This window comes from Nicotiana tabacum, chromosome 14 (assembly GCF_000715075.1).
Source record: "Nicotiana tabacum cultivar K326 chromosome 14, ASM71507v2, whole genome shotgun sequence".
In the NCBI taxonomy this organism is placed as follows: domain Eukaryota; kingdom Viridiplantae; phylum Streptophyta; class Magnoliopsida; order Solanales; family Solanaceae; genus Nicotiana; species Nicotiana tabacum.
In genome coordinates, this window is record NC_134093.1 from 23,598,963 (window position 1) to 23,608,640 (window position 9,678).

A 9,678-nucleotide genomic window follows, 5' to 3' on the forward strand; every position below is an offset into this window, starting at 1 on the left:
GATTCTTACCTTTAGGATGAAGGCTTTCTTTGTTAATCCTCAATGATTAAGCATGAATTGATGGATAATAGGTTGAAGGTTACTCCCCCACACTAAGCACTATTTCTCACTCTAAAAGTATCAGATTTTTGCTCCAAATATAGTTCTTTGCGTATATATAATGAAGTAGGGTCGGGTTATAAAAATCCCAAAAATGAAGCCCCGAAACATGATATGCGATCGCATATGCGACCACGGAATGGATATGCGGTCCGCATGTCGGCCGCATAATTTGGTTCCAAAAACAAGAAAAAAGCTGCATGGGTTTGCGGTCACTATGCAGCCCGCATACCTGTTCTGCGGTCACATAATGCGCCGCGGAACCTCCCTCCACAAAACTTCAAGGCTCATTGTGCAACAAAAGTGAGGCCCGCGAAATGTTTTGCGGTCATATAATGGGCCGCGAAAATGACATAAAAAATGATCTAAAAGACTATCTCACTCTGCGACCATTATGCGGTTCGCAGAGTAATTCTGCGGCCGCATAATGGGCCGCAAAAATGCCTATTTCTGCCAAATATTTTCCTTCAACTCCCCAGTGCACTGTTCAATCCAAAAAGTCCAAACGGAACTCCGGTTTTTAGGAAAATTTCACGGGGCCTTATAGCCTTTGCTTGAACGGGTGTCGTCGGACTTGTTTCTTATGCAAGTGCTTCCTCTCGGAATCCCCGACCAGAGAAAAAGCAACCAAAAAGGCGACATTCCTCGTCGACCGGGGGGAAAAATAAAAAAGCGAAGAGTACCTCGACCAAGCCAACCACAGATATTGTGGTGATCGATGATAATGGAGAAGCTAGTGATGATGGGGCTTCTCTACATAGAAGACGACGAGCTTCATTAGGTCAACATAATGCTCAATTTATTAAGTTAGTTTTTCCAACCGAAGACAACGCCCCGACGCTCTGGAGGGAATATGATATGGTGGAACATGCTAACTCTCGCTTCCGAGCCCCTGTCGTCGTGCCCGGTACCATGAGGCTGGGTACCGGGTCTCTTCTATCTTCAGTTGATGAGCAACCATCAACTAGTATTGCATTTGCCGCATATGCTTCTCAACCTACAACGTTATCAACTTCATCTCCTTCTTCTCTGACCTTGCCTTCGCCACCAGCAATACTGCTACATCATCTCCACCGGTCGCAGTTGTCCGAGAGGAGAATGTCCCTCTTCCCCAGTCCTAGTTCATGCGAATTTGGGGCATAATTATTCTGCCCCCTCCGAAGATCCACAGAGTAGGAGGAGTGTCACCCTCTCGGTTTCTACCATATACCATATGTTGTCCCGACTGGTGGAACTTGTTAATTATTTGAAGCCCCTGACTTCAGAAAATATAGGAATAAGATACAAACTCTCTCGGGAGAGTGTTTGTTTAACAATGCGATGCACAACCTTTGTTTTCTCTATTGTTTCATCTATCTTTGTTATGACATGGTCTTTAGCTTGTATTTTTGTTTTTGACAGGAAAACTTCCTTGCTTTCGAGGTCCTTCAAAGGTTGATTCTTGATAAGGAGGAACTCACCTCCGAGCAGGATCAACTGTTGGCCGAGCGAGATCAAATTACTGCCCGTCTCCCGGAATTAGAAGCATGAGCTGCTGAGGACGTTGAGTTGGAGGCTCAGTTGTAGCAAAGGGAGAAAGATGTAGTAACCCTTGGCCAAGAGGACATTCTACTGAGGATACAATTTGAAAAAACTAGGGAAAAGTGGGTTGAGGTTCACAATGTCATTCTTGTTGCATCCGATCGCGAGGCTGCCTCTACTGAAAGATTGAATAACTTGGAGGCGGCCTTGAACTCCAAAACTGAAGAAGTTGCTGCTACTAAGGAGAAGTATGTCCAGTTAGAAGAGAGGCATAATAGAGTCATGGAGCATAATAGAGTTTTTAACTCTACTGTTCGTAACCTTGATGTCAGCCTCCAGGCCGCTAGATCTGAGCGAGATCAACTTTCGACCGAGGTTAACCGTCTTAAGGAAAAACTTCAGTATTGAGCAGATTAACTCATTGTTGAAAAAATGTATTTCATGTATAGCATGAGGAGAAAAACCTTGGAAGAGGCCAAAACGGGCATCACTGATTTTGATGCCGAAATCGCTAAGGACCGCGAGCTGGAGTCAACTGCCTGAAGGGATCCCTCGGTCCAACCTAATGCTACCGACTCTTCTAGTTCCGGTTCCGAGTTCTCGAGAACTGAAGAAGAATCGAAAGGTGATGATGGTGAAGGCCGAGATATTGAGTCGACGGTGGATCCACTTACTTCTCCTGGGGGCGCAAATGCTTCTCTTCCTCTGGATTCCGGGGGTGCAGTAGCTTAGCCTTTTGCTTTCTTTTCTATACTTTTGTACTCGTGCTTCTTGGCACATTTTCTATAAATATAAATACTTTTTTGTTCAAGTATTATGCAAGTTTTTCTCTTTGCGTACTTTTTCGCTTAAGTATTTGCGCAAGTTTTTCTCTTTGCATCCTTTTTCATTTAAGTATTTGCGCAAGTTTTTCTCTTTGCGTCAAATTATGCAAGGCTTCGGGTGTATTTTCCCCCAAGAGCATTTGGATTCCGAGCATACACTCTTCCGAAATCAACCCTTTAATGTGAGGGTTTCACAAGAGAGGGCCCTCTTATATTTACAGTGCTCTTGAATAAGATGTATCATGTTCATTACAGCACTAGCATTTGAAGTACTTGTTTAACTTTCATATGATAAAATTAATTCATCGATATGACAAGAACCAAGATAAAAATAAAAGGACTTTACTTTATCCTTCCATTTTCAAATATACATAAGCATTCATTGTGCTAAAAAGAAATTACCATTACTTGTGGCTAACTTGTACAACTTGTTTCTACGGGGTTGACCGCGCAGTACCCGATCTCGATGATACAACTTTATTTTTAGGTTTCGTGTTCCCGTTCGATGTGGCAGTCATGTTACCATATTCTTATATCATCCCCCTCCTCCCCCCTCCCCGTGTTCGAATGCGAATTGGAACACTGGAAGTCTTTCTCCTTTTGAAGGTGTCACTATTGAATGGTTAGATAATTTTTAGTTCGATAGCAAACTTCACATCCCCTTAAGAAATTTTGCTATCGAGTCAAAGATTATCTAACCATCTCCAGTGGCTTGCACTTGTGAACGGTCGGGTAATCTTTGCCCGACAAAAAACTTTATTTTTCGGTAGGAACTTTGTTACCGAGCAAAACATTATCTAACCGCTCTGTAGTGGCTTGTTGCTTGCATGACTTGTTATTTAAAGGTCTTATCTCTGCTGATGAAACTTTCTTCATAGTATGTTTTTCGTTGCTGCCTCGTTAAAAACCTTGCCAAAAAAATTTAATTGGGACAAAAATTGGACAAAGGCAAAAAAAGTGCAGCACATACTTTTAGTGTAGGCGAGGTTCATCGGCAATAGTATATTTTGAGGTGTGCCATATTCCAGTTGCTCGGCAACTTTACTCTATTTTGATTTTCCAATTCGGATGACCCTTTCCCGGTGACAACTAAAACCTGGTAGGGGCCTTTCTATGTTGGACCTAGCTTTCCTGCGTTGAGCTCCCGGGTATTCTGAGTTACCTTCCCTAAAACCAAGTCTCCTACTTTGAAATAGTAAAGGTTGGTTCTTCGTTTGTAATATGTTTCCATTCTTTGCTTTTAGGCTGCCATCCTTATATGCGCCAAGTCCATGCGTTCGTCGAGCAACTACAATTTGACCAACATTGCTTCATTATTTGATTCTTCGTCTGCCCGAAAATATCTCAGGGTAGGTTCTCCTACTTCCACCGGGATTAAGGCTTCTGCTCCGTACACAAGAGAGAAATGAGTCTCCCCCGTGCTTGATTTGGTTGTTGTTCGATACGCCCATAATACTCCCAGTAGCTCTTCGGGCCATTTACATTTGGCCACTTCCAATCTCTTTTTGAGATTTTGTATAACCATCTTGTTTGTTGATTCTACTTGACTGTTTGCGCTCGGGTGATAGGGTGACGATGTGATCCTTTTGATTTTTAAGTCTTTAAGGAATTTTGTGACCTTTGCGCCTATAAATTGTGGCTCGTTGTCGCATGCTATCTCTTTTGGTATCTTGAATCTGCAAGTTATATTCTCCCACAAGAAATCTATCACTTTGCGTTCGTCGATCTCTTAATACGGACTTGCTTGAATCCATTTTAAAAAAATAGTCAGTTAAAATGAAAATAAATCTTACCTTACTGGGGCCCACTAACGGACCAACTATGTCTATCCCCTACTTCATGAATGGCCATGGCGACAAAACTGAGTGTAGTGGCTCTGCCAGTTGATGTACCGACGGTGTGTAGCGTTGACATTTATCATATTTTTTTAACATAAGCCATGGCATCTTGTTTAATTCGAGGCCAATAGTATCCTACCCTAATTAATTTTAACACTAAGGAAATTCGCGCTTGAGTGATTTCCGTAGATCCCTTTGTGGAATTCTCGCATAACATCATCGGGTCAACGGGCCTTGGAAAGATCTTTTGTACAATTATCCTCCCTTAAAGTTGAATCGAGTTGCTTTAGTGCGCAGCGCCCGATGTGCCTTGGGATCTTTAGGCAATTTTTCGTGCTCGAGATAGTCAATGATCTCATTTCTCCAATCCCAGAGCAAACTGGTCACGTTTACCTCGTAATAGCTATCTGCGTCCAATACCGAATGTATAAGTTGTACGACCATACCGTAGTCTGATCCCTTCATTTTCGTGGATGATCCAAGATTTGCTAGTGCGTCTGCTTTCGCATTATCTTCCCTCGGGATATGCGTAATTGACCATTCCCTGAACTGAGCGAGCAGAGCCTAGACTTTCACTACATATTGTTGCATGCATTGCTCTTTGGCTTCAAAGATCCAATATACCCGATTTACTAACAACTGGGAATCACATTTGATTTCTATGACCTCAAAATCTAGTCCTAGGGCCAACTCGAGTCCTGCAATCAAAGCTTCATACTCTGCTTTATTGTTAGTTAGAGGAATTGTTCTTATGGCCTACCTTAGGGTTTCTCCCAAGGGTGTGGTTAGCACTATGCCGAGGCCCGACCCTTTAACATTGGAAGCTTCATCCGTGAACAAAGTCCAAACTCCTTATGTCGATTCTGACACCATCACTGCTTCTTGGTAGCCAAAGGTAATAGTCCCGGACTAAAATCGGCCACAAAGTCGGCCAAAACTTATGACTTAATCGCAGTCCTAGGTTTATATTCTATTTCAAATTCACTCATTTCGACTTCCCACTTGGCCAGCCTACCTGAAAGTTTAGTTTTATGAAGAATATTCCGCAAGGAAAAAGTGGTCACCACGGCTATCAGATGACATTGAAAATAAGGCCTAAACTTCTGTGCGGTGACTACGAGAGCTAAGGCCAATTTCTCGAGATGTGGGTAGCAAGTTTCTACTCCCGTTAAAATTTTACTAACATAATAAATAGGAGATTGAGTACCTTCGTCCTCACGAGCTAAAACAGCACTTACTGCTACCTCCGAGACTGCTAAGTAGATCAGCAGTTATTCGCCTTCCTCCAATTTTGACAGTAATGAAGGACTTGACAAATACCTTTTCAAATCCTTTAAAGCATGATGACATTCTGGAGTCCATTCGAAATTGTTTTTCTTTTATAGTAGCGAAAAGAAATGATGGCATTTCTCTGAAGACCGTGAAATGAATCTGCTCAAAGCGGACAGTCTACCTGTCAATCTTTAAACCTCTTACACGTTTGATAACTGGTCTAGGATGTCTTTGATGGCTTTAATTTATCGGGTTTAACCTCGATCCCTCTTTGCGACACCGGGAATCCCACGAACTTACCAGAGCTGACCCGAATGCACATTTCACGGGGTTAAGCTTCATGTTGTGCTTTCTTAGGACGTCAAAGGTTTCTTGCAACTGTTTAAGATGATCAACCCCGTTCAAAAACTTTACCAGTATATCATCTATGTAAACTTTCATGGTTTTCCCTATTTGTTTCTCAAACATTTTGTTTACGAGCCGTTGATAGGTTGTTCCGGCGTTCTTTAGCCCGAAAGGCATCACATTATAACAATATGTGCTGAAGTTTGTTATGAACAAAGTTTTTTCCTAATCCTCCGGGTTCATCTTGATTTGGTTGTACCCGGAGTAAGCATCGAGGAAACTTATTAACTCGTGCCTTGCCGTCGCACAATCATTTGATCAATGTTTGGTAATGGGAACGAGTCTTTCGAACACACCTTATTTAGATCCTTATAGTCTACGCATATACGAAATTTATTACTATTCTTTGGAACTACTACTACGTTAGCTAGCTAGTTAGGATACTTCACCTCTCAGATTGAACCGCTATCAAGCAAACGAGTTCCCTCTTCTTTGGCGAATTTGTTTTTTTACCTCTGCAATAGGATGTTTTTTCTGCCTTACCGGGGGGATGTTAGGATCCAAACTTAGTTTGTGCATAGCCAATTACAAAGGGATACCTATCATATCCGCATGTGATCACACAAAACAATCAACGTTAAATTTAAAAATTTCGATAAATCCATACATGAGCTAGGGGTTCAGTCCTGTCCCCAAGTGGAACTTTCTCTCCAAGAATTTCTCGAATAATGCGAATTGCTCAAGTTCTTCTGTCCTGGATTATGTTGCATATGTTTCTTCTGGTACCTGGAAATATCATGGTACCTGGTAGGATTTCGATGACTCCTTCCCCTAGTTGACTTCACTCGGTTCGGGAGGAAACGTCGGTTCCTGTAATTGCTATATTGCATGCTCCTTCCTTTTGCTATTGGAAACTGAGATTGCATTCATCACCCCCGTCGTCGGTTAGTCTCCTCTTATTTGCTTAATCCCCTTAGGAGTCGGGAACTTCAGCAATTGATGATATGTCGATGCACAATCTTTATCTGGTGCAACCATGGTCTCCCCATGATATAATATTATAGCCCATGTCGCCGTCCACTACCTCAAAAAAGGTCGTCTTCATCACCCCTCGGCATTCATGGGCAGCAAGATCTCTTCTCGAGTTGTCACACTTGCCAGATTGAACCCGGCGATGAGCTTTGTGGCCGGGGTGATACTTTCGATCAACTTGGCTTGTTCCAGCACTCTCCACTGGATAACTGGCCAAACTTCTTGTGTCCACCAAAACATGTTTAATTTTAAAATCTAAGACATTTAAAGAGATTACCAAGGCATCGTTGTGAGGAATCATCGGTCCATTTGCGTTTTCCTCCGTGAAAGTTATGTCGTCCTCAGCAATTTCCCGGAGTCTCTTACTGTGGGTTACTAATACCTTCGTCTTTTTTGCTGCCGAAAATGTAACACCAGTAATCTCGTTCCCCCCAGAAAAATCATGTTGATCGTCAAACGTGGAGGGTCTTTTCCTACTTTCAAAGTTTTCGCGTTATCACAATTGCGGCCGTAGTTATTTTTAGCTCGATCTCTTAAAAATTCTCTCAGATGGCCATTTTTCAGCAACGTTGCCACCTCCTCGCGCAAACGCCGACAGTCCCCAGTCTGGTGATCATTGGTCCCGTGGTATTCGCATCACAATTTAGAATCCCTCTGGCTGGGATCAGATCTCACTGGTTTCGGGAACTGTGCTTCTTTAATGTTCCTCATATCTGACACCAGCTCCACCACTCTGACGTTGAAGTTGTATTCGGAAAGTCTAGGGTAGGAGGTATCTCGAGAACCTGATATCTCCTTGTCCTGCAATTACATGTTATTCGAACCACGATTTGCTCTTCTATCGGTAGCGAGCTATCTGCTGACCGAAAACCTCTGTCGCGTCCTTCGGCCCTTTCATAGGGCAAAAATCGACCCCTTGAAGACCGTCGATCTAAGTCAAAGTCATCCTTTGATTTCTCCTTATTCTTTTCTCAGTTCCGGCCCTTGGTTGATGCCAAAAAACCAAGCTGATCATCTTCAATTCTTATCTTTGACTCAAAACGGTAGTGGACATCCGCCCATGTTGTTGCCTGGAACTCAAGCAGAATTTCTTTCAATTTCTGGGATGTGTCGGAACTTCTCGGATTCAACCCTTTAGTAAATGCTTCAGTTGACCACTCGTCTGGTATGACCGGGAGCAACATTTTTTCCCTCTGGAATCTGGTCACGAACTCCCGCAGTAATTCGGACTCTCCTTGGACGATCCTGAATATGTCGGCCTTTCGGGCATGCACCGTCCTGGCCCCAGCATGGGCGTTGATGAAGGAATCTACGAGCATCTCAAAGGAATCTATGGAGTGCTCGGGCAGAAGCGAATACCATGTCAGGGCCCCCTCGTGAGGGTCTCCTCGAATTTCTTCAGTTAGACTGATTCAATCTCGTGTGGAGCCAAATCGTCTCCCTTCACCGCTGTTGTATAGGTGGTGATGTGCTCCTGAGGATCTGAAGTCCCACCATACTTCGGCACGTTTAGCATTTTGAACCTCTTCGAGATTAACTATGGTGTCGCGCTTGGTTTGAACGTCAATTGGGTATACTTCTTTGAGTCTGGTCCTTTAAATACTGGTGGTGCGCCCGAAGTCTAATCTATTCGGGCATTGTTTTCCCTCATAAACGCATGAGTTCGGTTTTAAAGGGATCATTTTCATTGTTGTTACTGGAACCGCTACCGTTTCCCCTGGCCCTGTCAAAGCCGACTTCCCCCCTCGGGGTGTTGTTGTCAACCCTCTGCGTTGTTTGATTTGCGGGAGCACCGGAAGGAACTGTACCTCGTCCATTCGCGTTGTTGGAAGCATCCGACAATGTCTACCTCAATTCTGTCATAACCTGATCCCGTCATATGAGATGGCCCATAATGGTCTATTGCGTCTCCCTCAGGATCTTTACTGTTTCTACGACGTGCTCGTATTCAACATCATCAGGAATTGCCTCTCTAACATGATGTGGATATTGCCCGCCATGGGCACATCCCCCTCGTTGCGGGTATCATTGACGGAATCTTCATGCTGAAGCTGATTTCCTTGGGCCTCAACGTTGTGTGTGATGTTGACATCGCTATCAGTCATTTTCTATGATTTTTATCTAAGAACAAAGAATCAAACAGATTAGTAGCAGATGCACGGACCAACTCGATTACACAACTGTCTATGCCTCACGGTGGGTGCCAAAATATTTACTCGTAAAACGGTACAATTAAATTTATACGTGGTTTATAGATAAGTGAATCGATTTGATCCTAAACTGATAAATAAATTAAACAAGAATGTAAGACTTAGAGTTGAAATCGAGATAGAATAACGGAAATTCTGGTACCGGGAGCAGACTTCCGGAGGCAATCGTAACAATATTAATAAGCAAGAAGATAAAATAGTATTGAGTTTTGAACAGAGTTATATTATATGCTAGTCCGAAAATTCCCCCTACAATGGTTATAGAACTCACTATTTATAGTTGCACCTAGGGAACAAGGTCCTAGGATCAAGCCCTTCTTTAATGACAATTATGAGGGACATTGAAGAATGTGTAACGGTAGGCAGTGAATGTCATATTCTCTGTAACACACAATATATTTAATGCTATAGAATATTCTCCATTAAATGCTATCGGGTGACAGACATTTGTTTCGCCTTTATGAATACCATTCTTTTTGGTAACAAACGAGATCGTTGCCTTCAGACTTGATTGTCTTCTATTTTCGGCCCCACGTG